Here is a 12,338-nt window from a genome sequence, read left to right on the forward strand (position 1 = left end):
TCCTGAAGTTCAAGAAGCCACCAGTATCTTGGTTTAAAGCCTCCTGTGAAACACTGAAGGACTTGCTGGCTGTGGTGCTGGCCTTCAGCTGTGTCACTCTGCTGCTGATCCTGTTCCTGTTGACCCTGAACAAGGTCAACAGCTGTGCTGCCCTCTTGGCTGTCTGGGGAACATGGTGGCTGGGGCAATGGAGAGACTGTCTTCTGAGGAGGAGATTGATGGGGTGTCCCAGTTTATCACCAAGGAACACTGGGAGGCAAAAGGACCTTCAGAAGACAACTAAATAACCCTTATATATACATACAATAATATTTCCTATTTCTCTAGTAAAAAAAGTCAATACAATGCTACTTAAATGTCAGATGTTCTCTGGGCATCTTTCATGGACTGGTGTGTCTGATCTAAAGGAAATTGATTTATAGAGATTAAGAAGGCTTCTGGAAAGGCATTTAAGTATGACTTCTACTGGGATTTGGACATATATGGGCATGCTTTGCAAACAGTCTGGCAGAAGCCTATTTGCGAAGGAAGCTGAACATCAAGCTAGCTTCCCAGGAAAGAATGTATCCTTAAGAAAAACAGGAATTGCCCTGCTGAATTTGAATAGGTAGATAAGAAACCTTTAGCTATTGGAAAGAATAGGAACTCTGAGAAAAATGCAGTTGCTGTTACTTGAAAATGTCATCAGCCTCTTTGTTCTAGGTTGAGGTACAAACATAATTTTGGTATCCTGAAGGGTCAGATCTCTTTCCAATAGCAAATTGTTATGCCTGGTGGGGACTGTAGAGCAACAGCAGAGAAAGACAGTTCCTCCTGGTCCTGGCAGGAATATGACGGCCATTGTCAGGCACCACAGTATGAATATCCTAGAAGCAGACTTCCTGAGCATGTGGGAGATTCTCTCTGTAAATTCCAAGAAATGCTTACAGAAGCGGAAGTGATCTACACAAAAAGAGGTAACTTGAGCCAAGATAATCTATAGTATGATATTTCCTAAAATGAGAAGCAGATTTTCTCCTCATCTACAACATCCTCAGGCCATTAGTTCCCTAATAAGACACTGACCTTAAAATATTATTCAAGCGAAATCAGCAAAATGGCAAAATAGGAGCTTTCAGCCACCATCACCCCACAGAACATCCATTTTTGACATTTATTCATAGATAAGAGCACCTTTGTGGGAGTTCGGGAGTACAGCAGAGATGTTCCAGCACAACACTGGAACAAAAATTCTGAGAATACATTGAAGAGGATAGGAAGTATCAATTTACCCATGTCACCCTTCCCCCAGGGCAGCACAATTCAGTGCCAAGACAGAACCCCTCGGCCCATGATTTCTTCCACAGGGAAAAGCGAGAGTGTAGTGAGTGAGTGCCCAGTTTTCCCAGATGTATAGGATGCAGCCCAAGAGGCTCAGTATTTTCTCACCTCACTCAATACTCAGGGGATTGGCACGGTTAAATGTTTGGGAGAGGCTGAGAGCAGGGCAGAGAGGTGAAGACTCAGATATAAGGGTTTGGAACTCAACAAAGGGCCACTGATTTTAATACTTGTTTCATGGACTACATCAGGGGACTTGCCCACAAGCTCCTTGGGAGGCTGTGTCTGCAGACCTCTGGTTCGTGGACACGTCAAAGCTCTGAACACCTCATCCCCACTTTGACTGGTTTCCCATGCACATTCCCCACAGATGGCAAGTGTGAGCCTTGGCAGATGGCTTGCAAGACATCCAGCTGACTCTGCAGGATTGAGAGAAGGCATACAAATTAGAGTATTTCAGGGCACTACCCTAGGAAAACAAACAGGAAGTTCTCAGCACCCAGCCATGCTTTGCAAGATTGAGAGAAGGCAAAAGATGTTAAGAATTTCCCCCTTAAGGGAACAAGAGGTGTGGAGTTGGTCCATGAATAGAAAAAGTCTGAGAGAGCCTCATAATCCCTAGACAGGATTCTGATTGGTAAAGGTGTTTCTTTACTAAAGCTAGTCAGTAAAGACTGGAGAAAGAGTCTTCTTCTTTGTGAAGACAGCAAAGAAAGACTTCAAGGAACCTGAAAAATCAAGAAAGCATGACACCACCAAAGTAAGAAGATAATTTTCCAGTAACAGGCCCCAAAGAGGTGGATATCCACAAATTGCCTAGTGAAAAAATTCAAAATAATTGTTTTAAAGAAGTTCAGCAACTTGCAAAAGAACACAGATAGATTACTCAACAAAATCAGGAAAACAATACAGTTGATGCTGAGCAATGTGGAAGTTACGGGTGTAGAACCATTGTGCAGTCAAAATTCCACATATAAATTTAAGCCCTTCATATCTGTAGTTCTGCAACCACAAAATCAGCTAACCATGAATCAAGTTGTACTATAGTACATATGTATTAAAAAACAAAATCCATGTTTAAGTGGACATGCAGAGTTCAAACTTGTGCTGTTCAAGGTCAACCACACATGAACAAAATAGTAAGTTCAACAAACATAGAAATCATAAAAAAAAAAATTAGAGCTGAAGAATACATGAATTAAATGAAAGTGCAACAGAGAACATTGACAGCAGACTCAACCAACCAGAAGAAAAAAATTCATGAAATTGAAGACAGGTCATTTGAAATTATCCAATCAGAGAAGAAAAAAAGAAAATGAATGAAGAAAACTGCAGGATTTATGGGATATCATTAAGAGAATTCATATATGTATTGTGTAAGTCCCAGAAGTAGAAGAGAGATTGTGAAAGCAGTAATAAAAATAAACATTCATTACATCCAAGGGAGCTCCCATAAAGCTATCAGTGGATTTCTCTGCAAAAAACTAGCAGGGCATGAGAAGTGCAGAAAGAATAAAACTACTAGCCAAGAATGCTTTACCTGTCAAAGCATCCTTCAGAAATAAAGGAGAGAGAAGACTTTATCAGGCAAACAAAAGTTAAAGGAGGTTGTTACCACTAGACTTGTCTTAAAAGAAATACTAAAGGGAGTTATTCAAGCTAAAATGAAAGGATGCCAGTTAGTAACATAAAAACATAAGAAATTACTCATGTTAAAGGTAAACATTTAGTGAAATTTTAGTAATGGTGCTGTGTAAATCACTTTTAACTCTAATATAAAGGTTAAAAGGCAAAAATATGAAAATAACTATAGCTACAATATTTCATAAATGGATGCACAATATAAAGAGATGTAAAGTGTGACATTGAAAACAAAATGTGGGGAAGAAGCTATAATGTAAAGTTTTTGTATGTAAGTTGTTATCAACTTAAAATGGATTGTTATAACTATAAGATATTTTATGTAAGTATTATGGTAACCATAAAGAAAAAATCCTATAGCAAATACATAAAAGATAAAGTAAAAGAAATCAAAGCATTCATTACAGAAAATTATCAAATCACAATGGAAGACAGCAAGAGGAGAAAGGAAAAAAGGAAATAAAAACTAACCAGAAAACAATTAAGAAAATGGAAATAGTAAGTCCTTACATATCAATAATTACTTTAAATATAAATGGACTAAATTTTCCAATCAAAAGATAGAGTGAATGAATGCATAGAAAACCAGACCCAACTATAGCTTGCCTGCAAGAGACTCACTTCAGCTTTAAGGACATACATGGATAAAATTGAATGGATTTTAAAAAGATATTCCATGCAAATAGAAAACTAAAGAGAGCAAAAGTAACTATATTTATATCAGACAAAATTGACTTTAAGTAAAAAATTGTAACGAGACAAAAGTTCATTATATAATCATAGGGGTCAGTTATCAAGCAGATTTTAAGTATATATGCACCCCAAATCAGAGCACCTAAATATATAAAGCTAATATTAACAGAACTGAAGGGAGAAAGATGAGACTACAATAATAATAGACTTCAATACTCATTTTCAACAATAGACATATCATCCAGACAGAAAATCAATAAAGTAACATTGTATTACTTGACTAAACTTTAGACCAAATAAACCCAATAGACATATACAGAACATTTCAACCAATACCAGCAGAACACACATTCTTCTCAAGCACACACAGAAGATTTATATGTTAGGCTACAAACAAGTCTGAACCAATTTAAGAGGATTGAAATCATATGAAATGTCTTTTCTGACCACAGTAGTCAGAAACTAGAAATCAATAAACTAGTTTATGATTAAACTAGAAATCATAAACTAGTTATGAAACTAGAAATCAATAAAATGAGGAAAACTGGAAAATTCACAATTATAATATGTAGACATCAAAAAAACACTGCTGAGGGCTTCCCTGGTGGCGCAGTGCTTGAGAGTCCGCCTGCCGATGCAGGAGACGCGGGTTCGTGCCCCGTTTCGGGAAGATCCCACATGCCGCGGAGCGGCTGGGCCCGCGGGCCATGCATAACGCAAGGAAAAAAAAAAAAAAAAAAAAACACTGCTGAATAACTAATAGGTCAAAAAAGAAATCAAGTGAAATGAAAACATATATTAAGACAAAAAAAAAAAAAAAAAGGAAACTAAGTATACCAAAACTTGAGGAAACCTGCATAAGCCTCTTAGATAGCCTCATTCACCAGAGGGCAGACAGCAGAGGCAAGAACTACAGTCCTGCAGCCTGTGGAACAAAAACCACATTCACAAAAAAAATAGACAAGATGAAAAGGCAGAGGGCTATGTACCAGATGAAGGAACAAGATAAAACCCCAGAAAAACAACTAAATGAAGTGGAGATAGGCAACCTTCCAGAAAAAGAAATCAGAATAATGATAGTGACAATGATCCAGGACCTCAGAAAAAGAATGGAGGCAAAGATCAAGAAGATGCAAGAAATATTTAACAGAGACCTAGAAGAATTAAAGAACAAACAGAGATGAACAATACAATAACTGAAATGAAAACTACACTAGAAGGAATTAATAGCAGAATAACTGAGGCAGAAGAATGGAAAAGTGACATGGAAGACAGAATGGTGGAATTCACTGCTGTGGAACAGAATAAAGAAAAAATACTGAAAACAAATGAACACAGCATAAGACAACATTAAATGCAACAACATTCGCATTATAGGGGTCCCAGAAGGAGAAGAGAGAGAGAAAGGACCAGAGAAAATATTTGAAGAGATTATGGTCGAAAACTTCCCTAACATGAGAAAGGAAATAGCCACCCAAGTCCAGGAAGCGCAGAGAGTCACATACAGGATAAACCCATGGAGAAACACACCGAGACACATAGTAATCAAATTGGCAAAAATTAAAGACAAAGAAAAATTATCAAAAGCAGCAAGGGAAAAATGACAACATACAAGGGAGCTCCCATAAGTTTACAAGCTGATTTCTCAGCAGAAACTCTACAAGCCAGAAGGGAGTGGCATGATATACTTAAAGTGATGAAAGGGAAGAACCTACAACCAGTAGATTACCCATCAAGGATCTCATTCAGATTCAATGGTGAAATCAAAAGCTTTACAGACAAGCAAAAGCTAATTCAGCACCACCAAACCAGCTCTACAACAAATGCTAAAGGATATTCTCTAAGTGGGAAACACAAGAGAAGAAAAGGACGTACAAAAACAAACCCAAAACAATTAAGAAAATGGTCACAGGAACATACATATTGATAATTACCCTAAACATGAATGGATTACATGCTCCAATGAAAAGACACAGGCTTGCTGAATGGATACAAAAACAAGACCCATATATATGCTGTCTACAAGAGACCCACTTCAGACCTAGGGGAACATTCAGACTGAAAGTGAGGGGATGGAAAAAGATATTCCATGCAAATGGAAACCAAAAGAAAGCTGGAGTAGCAATACTCATATCAGATAAAGTAGACTTTAAAATAAAGAATGTTACAAGAGACAAGGAAGGACACTACATAATGATCAAGGGATCAATCCAAGAAGAAGATATAACAATTATAAATATATATGCACCCAACATAGGAGCACCTCAATACATAAGGCAGCTGCTAACAGCTATAAAAGAGGAAATCGACAGTAACACAATAATAGTGGGGGATTTTAACACCTTACTTACACCAATGGACAGATCATCCAAACAGAAAAGTAATACGGAAACACAAGCTTTAAATGACACAATAGACAAGAGAGATTTAATTGATATACATAGGACATTCCATCCAAAAACAGCAGATTACACTTTCTTCTCAAGTGTGCATGGAACATTCTTCTGAATAGACCACGTCTTGGATCACAAATCAGGCCTCAGTAAATTTAAGAAAATTGAAATCATATCAAGCATCTTTTCTGACTACAACAATATGAGATTAGAAATCAATTACAGGGAAAGAAACACAAACACATGGAGGCTAAACAATACGTGACTCACGAACCAAGAGATCACTGAAGAAATCAAAGAGGAAATAAAAAAATACCTACAGACAAATGACAATGAAAACACAATGATTCAAAACCTATGGGATGCAGCAAAAGTAGTTATAAAACGGAAGTTTATAGCTATACAAGCCTACCTCAAGAAACAAGAAAAATCTCAAATAAACAATCTAAACTTACACCTAAAGGAACTAGAGAAAGAAGAACAAACAAAACCCAAAGTTAGCAGAAGGAAAGAACTCATAAATATCAGAGCAGAAATAAATGAAATAGAAACAAAGAAAACAATAGCAAAGATCAATAAAACTAAAAGCTGGTTCTTTGAGAAGATAAACAAAGTTGATAAACCATTAGCCAGACTCATCAAGAAAAAGAGGGAGAGGACTCAAATCAATAAAATTAGAAATGAAAATGGAAAAAGTACAACAGACACCGCAGAAATACAAAGCATCCTAAGAGACTACTACAAGCAACTCTCTGCCAATAAAATGGACAACCTGGAAGAAATGGACAAATTCTTAGAAAGGTATAACCTTCCAGGCTGAACCAGGAAGAAAGAAAATATGAACAGACCAATCACAAGTAATGAAATTGAAACTGTGATTAAAAATCTTCCAACAAACAAAAGTCCAGGACCAGATGGCTTCACAGGTGAATTCTATCAAACATTTAGAGAAGAGCTAACACCTATCCTTCTCAAACTCTTCCAAAAATTGCACAGGAAGGAACAACTCCCAAACTCATTCTATGAGGCCACCATCACTCTGATACCAAAACCAGGCAAAGATACTACAAAAAAAGAATATTACAGACCAATATCACTGATGAATATAGATGCAAAAATCCTCAACAAAATACTAGCAAACAGAATCCAACAACACATTAAAAGGATCATACACCATGACCAAGTGGGATTTATCCCAGTGTTCCAAGGATTCTTCAATATATGCAAATCAATCAATGTGATACACCATATTAACATATTGAAGAATAAAAACCATGTGATCATCACAACAGATGCAGAAAAAACTTTTGACAAAGTTCAACACCCATTTATTATAAAAACTTTCCAGAAAGTGGGCATAGAGGGAACCTACCTCAACATAATAAAGTCCATATATGACAAACCCAAAGCAAACATCATTCTCAATGGTGAAACACTGAAAAGATTTCCTCTAAGATAAGGAACAAGACAAGATGTCCACTCTCACCACAGTTATTCAACATAGTTCTGGAAGTCCTAGCCATGGCAATCAGAGAAGAAAAAGAAATAAAAGGAATACAAATTGGAAAAGAAGAAGTAAAACTATCATTGTTTGCAGATGACATGACACTATAGAGAGAGAATCCTAAAGATGCCAACAGAAAATTACGAGAGCTAATCAATGAATTTGGTAAAGTTGCAGGCTACAAAATTAATGCACAGAAATCTCTTGCATTCCTATACACTAATGGTGAAAAATATGAAAGAGAAATTAAGGAAACACTCACATTTACCATTGCAACAAAAAGAATAAAATACCTAGGAATAAACCTACTAAGGAGCCAAGAGACCTGTATGCAGAAAACTATAAGACTGATGAAAGGAACTAAAGATGATACCAACAGATGGAGAGGTATACCATGTTCTTGGATTGGAAGAATCAATTTTGTGAAAATAACTATACTACCCAAAGCAATCTACAGAGTCAATGCAATCCCTATCAAATTACCAATGGCATGTCTTACAGAAGTAGAACAAAACATCTTAAAATTTGTATGGAGACACAAAAGACCCCAAAAAGCCAATACAGTCTTGAGGGAAAAAACGGAGCTGGAGGAATGAGACTCCCTGACTTCAGACTATACTATAAAGCTACAGTAATCAAGACAATATGGTACTGGCACAAAAATAGAAACATAGATCAATGGAACAAGATAGAAAGCCCAGAGATAAACCCACGCACCTATGGTCAACTAATCTATGACAAAGGAGGCAAGGATATACAATGGAGAAAAGACAGTCTCTTCAATAAGTGGTGCTGGGAAATCTGGACAGCTACATGTAAAAGAATGATATTAGAAAACTCCCTAACACCATATACAAAAATAAACTCAAAATGAATTAGAGACCTAAATGTAAGACCAGACACTATAAAACTCTTAGAGGAAAACATAGGAAGAAGAGTCTTTGACATAAATCACAGCAAGATGTTTTTTGATCCACCTCCTAGAGTAAGGGGGAAAAAGCCCAAAAATAAACAGATGGGACCTAATGAAACTTCAAAGCTTTTGCACAGGAAGGGAAACCATAAACAAGAAGAAAAGACAACCCTCAGAATGGGAGAAAATATTTGCAAACAAATCAATGGACAAAGGATTAATCTCCAAAATATATAAACAGCTCATGCATCTCAATATTAAAAAAACAAACAACCCAATCAAAAAATGGGCAGAAGACCTAAATAGACATTTCTCTAAAGAAGACATACAGATGGCCAAGAAGCACATGAAAAGCTGCTCAACATCACTAATTATTAGAGAAATGCAAATCAAAACTACAATGAGATATCACCTCATACCAGTTAGAATGAGCATCATCAGAAAATCTACAAACAACAAATGCTGGAGAGAGTGTGGAGAAAAGGGAACCCTCTTGCACTGTTGGTGGCAATGTAAATTGATATAGCCACTATGGAGAACTGTATGGAGGTTCCTTAAAAAACTAAAAATAGAATTACCATATGATCCAGCAATCCCACTACTGGGCATATACCCAGAAAAAACATAATTCAAAAAGACTCATGCACCCCAATGTTCACTGCAGCACTCTTTACAATAGCCAGGTCATGGAAGCAACCTAAATGCCCATCAACAGACAAATGGATAAAGAAGATGTGGTACATATATACAACGAAATATTACTCAGCCATAAAAAGGAATGAAATTAGGTCATTTGTTGTGACATGGATGGATCTAGGGACTTTCATACAGAGTGAAGTAAGTCTGAAAGAGAGAAACAAATATATATTAACGCATGTACGTGGAACCTAGAAAAATGGTACAGATGCACTGGTTTGCAGGGCAGAAATTGAGACACAGATGTAGAGAACAAACATATAGACACACCAGGTGGGGATAGTGGTGGGGGGTGGGGGTGGGGGTGTGATGAATTGGGCAATTGGGATTGACATGTATACACTGATGTGTATAAAATTAATGGCTAATAAGAACCTGCTCTATAAAAAAATATATAAAATTAAGTTAAAAAAAAAACTTGTGGTATGCAGGAAAAGCATTTCCAAGAGGGAAGTTTGTAATTATAAATGCCTACAGTAAGAAACAAAAAAAGATTTCAAATAAACAACCTAAATTTACACCTGAAGTTACTAGAAAAAGAACAAACTAGGACCAAAGTTAGTAGAAGGAAGGAAATAACAAATTTCAGAGCAGAAATAAATGAAATAGAGACTAAATAGACAGTAGAAAAGATCAACAAAACTAAGAGGTGTTTTTTTGAAAAGAGAAGCTCACAGCTAACATCATACTCAATGGTGAAAATCTGAAAATGTTTCCCCTAGGGTCAGGAAAAAGACAAATATGCCTACTTTTGCCTCTTCTATCCAACGTAGTACTGGAAGTCCTAGACAGAGCAATTAAGCAATAAGATATAAAATAAAATAAAAAGTAAAATAAAGTAAAAATAAATAGCATCCAAATCAAAAAGGAAAAAGTAAAATTGCATCTGCTTGCAAGTGACATGATCTTATATACAGAAAACCCTGAAAACTTCACCAAAAATCTACTGGAATAAGTTTCAGTATACAAAAATCAGTTGTGCTTTTATACACTAACAACAAACTCTGAAAAAGAAATTAAGGAACCAATCCCATTTGCAACAGCACCAAAAGAATAAAATACTTAGGAATCAATTTAAGCTGGTAAAAGAACTTTACAGTGCACAGTATAAAATATTGATGAAAGAAATGCAAAAAGACAAATAAATAAAAAGATACTCTGTACTCATGGATTAGAATAATTAATATTGTTAAAATGCCCTTAATACCTTAAGGGATCTACAGGTGCAATCTCTATCAAAACAAATGGTATTTTTTACAAAAATAGAAAAAAGATTCGTAAAATTCATATGAAACCACAGAAGTTCCCCAAAAGCCCAAGCAATCTTGAATAAGAAGAACAAAGTTGAAGACATCACACTGCCTGATTTCAAAACATACTGCAAGTTACAATAATCAAAACAGTATGGTACTGGCATAAAAACAGATACATAGGTCAATACAACAGAAGAAGAATCCCAGAAATAAACCCACACGTTTACAATCAACTGATCATTGACAAATGTGCCAGGAATATACAGTGAGGAAAAGATAGTCTCTTCAACAAATGGTGTTGAAAAAAGTGGATATTCACATGAATAATAATGAAATAAAACCCTTATTTCACACCATGTATAAAAATCAACTCAAAATGGATTAGACTTAAATGTACCTGAAACTTACTTTATTAGAATAAAATATAGGAAACGAGTTTCTTGACATTAGTCTGGGGAATCATTTTTAAAATATGATCTCAGAAACACAGGCAATGAAAGTAAAAAATGGCAAGATTGCATTAACCTAAACACCTGTATTGGAAAGGAAACAATCAGCAGAGTGATGGGACAATCTATGAAATGAGAGAAAACACTTGCAAACCATATAACCCATAAGGGTTTAATTTCCAAAACATAGAAGGCACTCAACTCAATAGCAAGAAAAGTAATAATCTGATTTTAAAATGGGCAAAGTACTTGAATAGACATTTCTCAGAATAAGACATACAAATGCCATTTTTATTCATTTGTATACATAAAAATGTGTTCAATTTCACTAATCATCAGGGAAATGCAAACCAAACCACAATGAGATATCACCTCCACCTGTTAGAATGGCTACTATCAAAAAGAGAAAAGATAACAAGAATTGACCAGTTTGTGAAGAAATGGGAAATGCTGCTATTTGTGACAACATGGATGAATCTGGAGAACATTATGCTAAGTTAAATAAGCCAGACACAGAAAGACAAATACTGTATGATCTCACTACATGTGGAATCTAAAGAGTCAAACTTTTAGAAACAGAGAGTAGAATGGTGGTACCAGGGGCTGAGGGTTGGGTGGGGCAATGAAGTGTTAGACAAAGGGCATAAACTTTCAGTTATAAGATGAATAAACTCTGGAGACATAATGTACAGCATGGAGGCTAGAGTTAATATATTGTGTGTTTGAAATTTGCTGAGAGTAGATCTTAAGTATTCTTCACACACACACACTCAAAATAGTAACAATGTGAGGTAAGAGATATGTAATTAGCTTGATGATGGTAATCATTTCATAATGGATATGTATCTCAAATCATCACATTAATCACCTTAAATATATACAATTTTTATTTGTCAATCATACCCCAATAAAGCTGAAAAATTAATAATTAAAATATTATTAATATTCTCAAAAGGATGTTAATTTGTCTTACAGTTTCTTTCTGACTCCCCTTGAAATCCTCAAAACAGAATCCAATAGATGTGAATACCCTGTTTCCTAATTTAAACTATTCTATAGCTACAGAGTCTCCTTTAGCAAACATAAGTAGGATGCAGGGAACTTAGCAATTGCCAGTGGTTTGAAGGGCGTAAAAACTTAAAGGCATAGTCATAAACCTCTCACGGGTGGCCAACTATAAATATAAGTAGTTAATAATATTTGTTACTATTAAATTTACTATGTACATGTATTGCTTCAAGCATTATGTGTGTTAATTCACTCTATCGTTGCCACTGTTACTTGAGATATGTTATAACCCACATGGTATAGATGAGAGAACTGAGGCACAAATGACATTAACCCATCCCTAGAAAATGCAGGATGTGGAATTAGTATCCAGATGGCCTAGTTCCAAGGGTCACACCCTTAACCTGTACTTCCTGGCTAAATTTCAAACCTTTCCATAAAGATTATGTCAACTTCCGTACTCTTTCC

The sequence above is a fragment of the Lipotes vexillifer genome, unplaced genomic scaffold (assembly GCF_000442215.2).
Source record: "Lipotes vexillifer unplaced genomic scaffold, Lipotes_vexillifer_v1.1 scaffold559, whole genome shotgun sequence".
Taxonomy (NCBI): domain Eukaryota; kingdom Metazoa; phylum Chordata; class Mammalia; order Artiodactyla; family Lipotidae; genus Lipotes; species Lipotes vexillifer.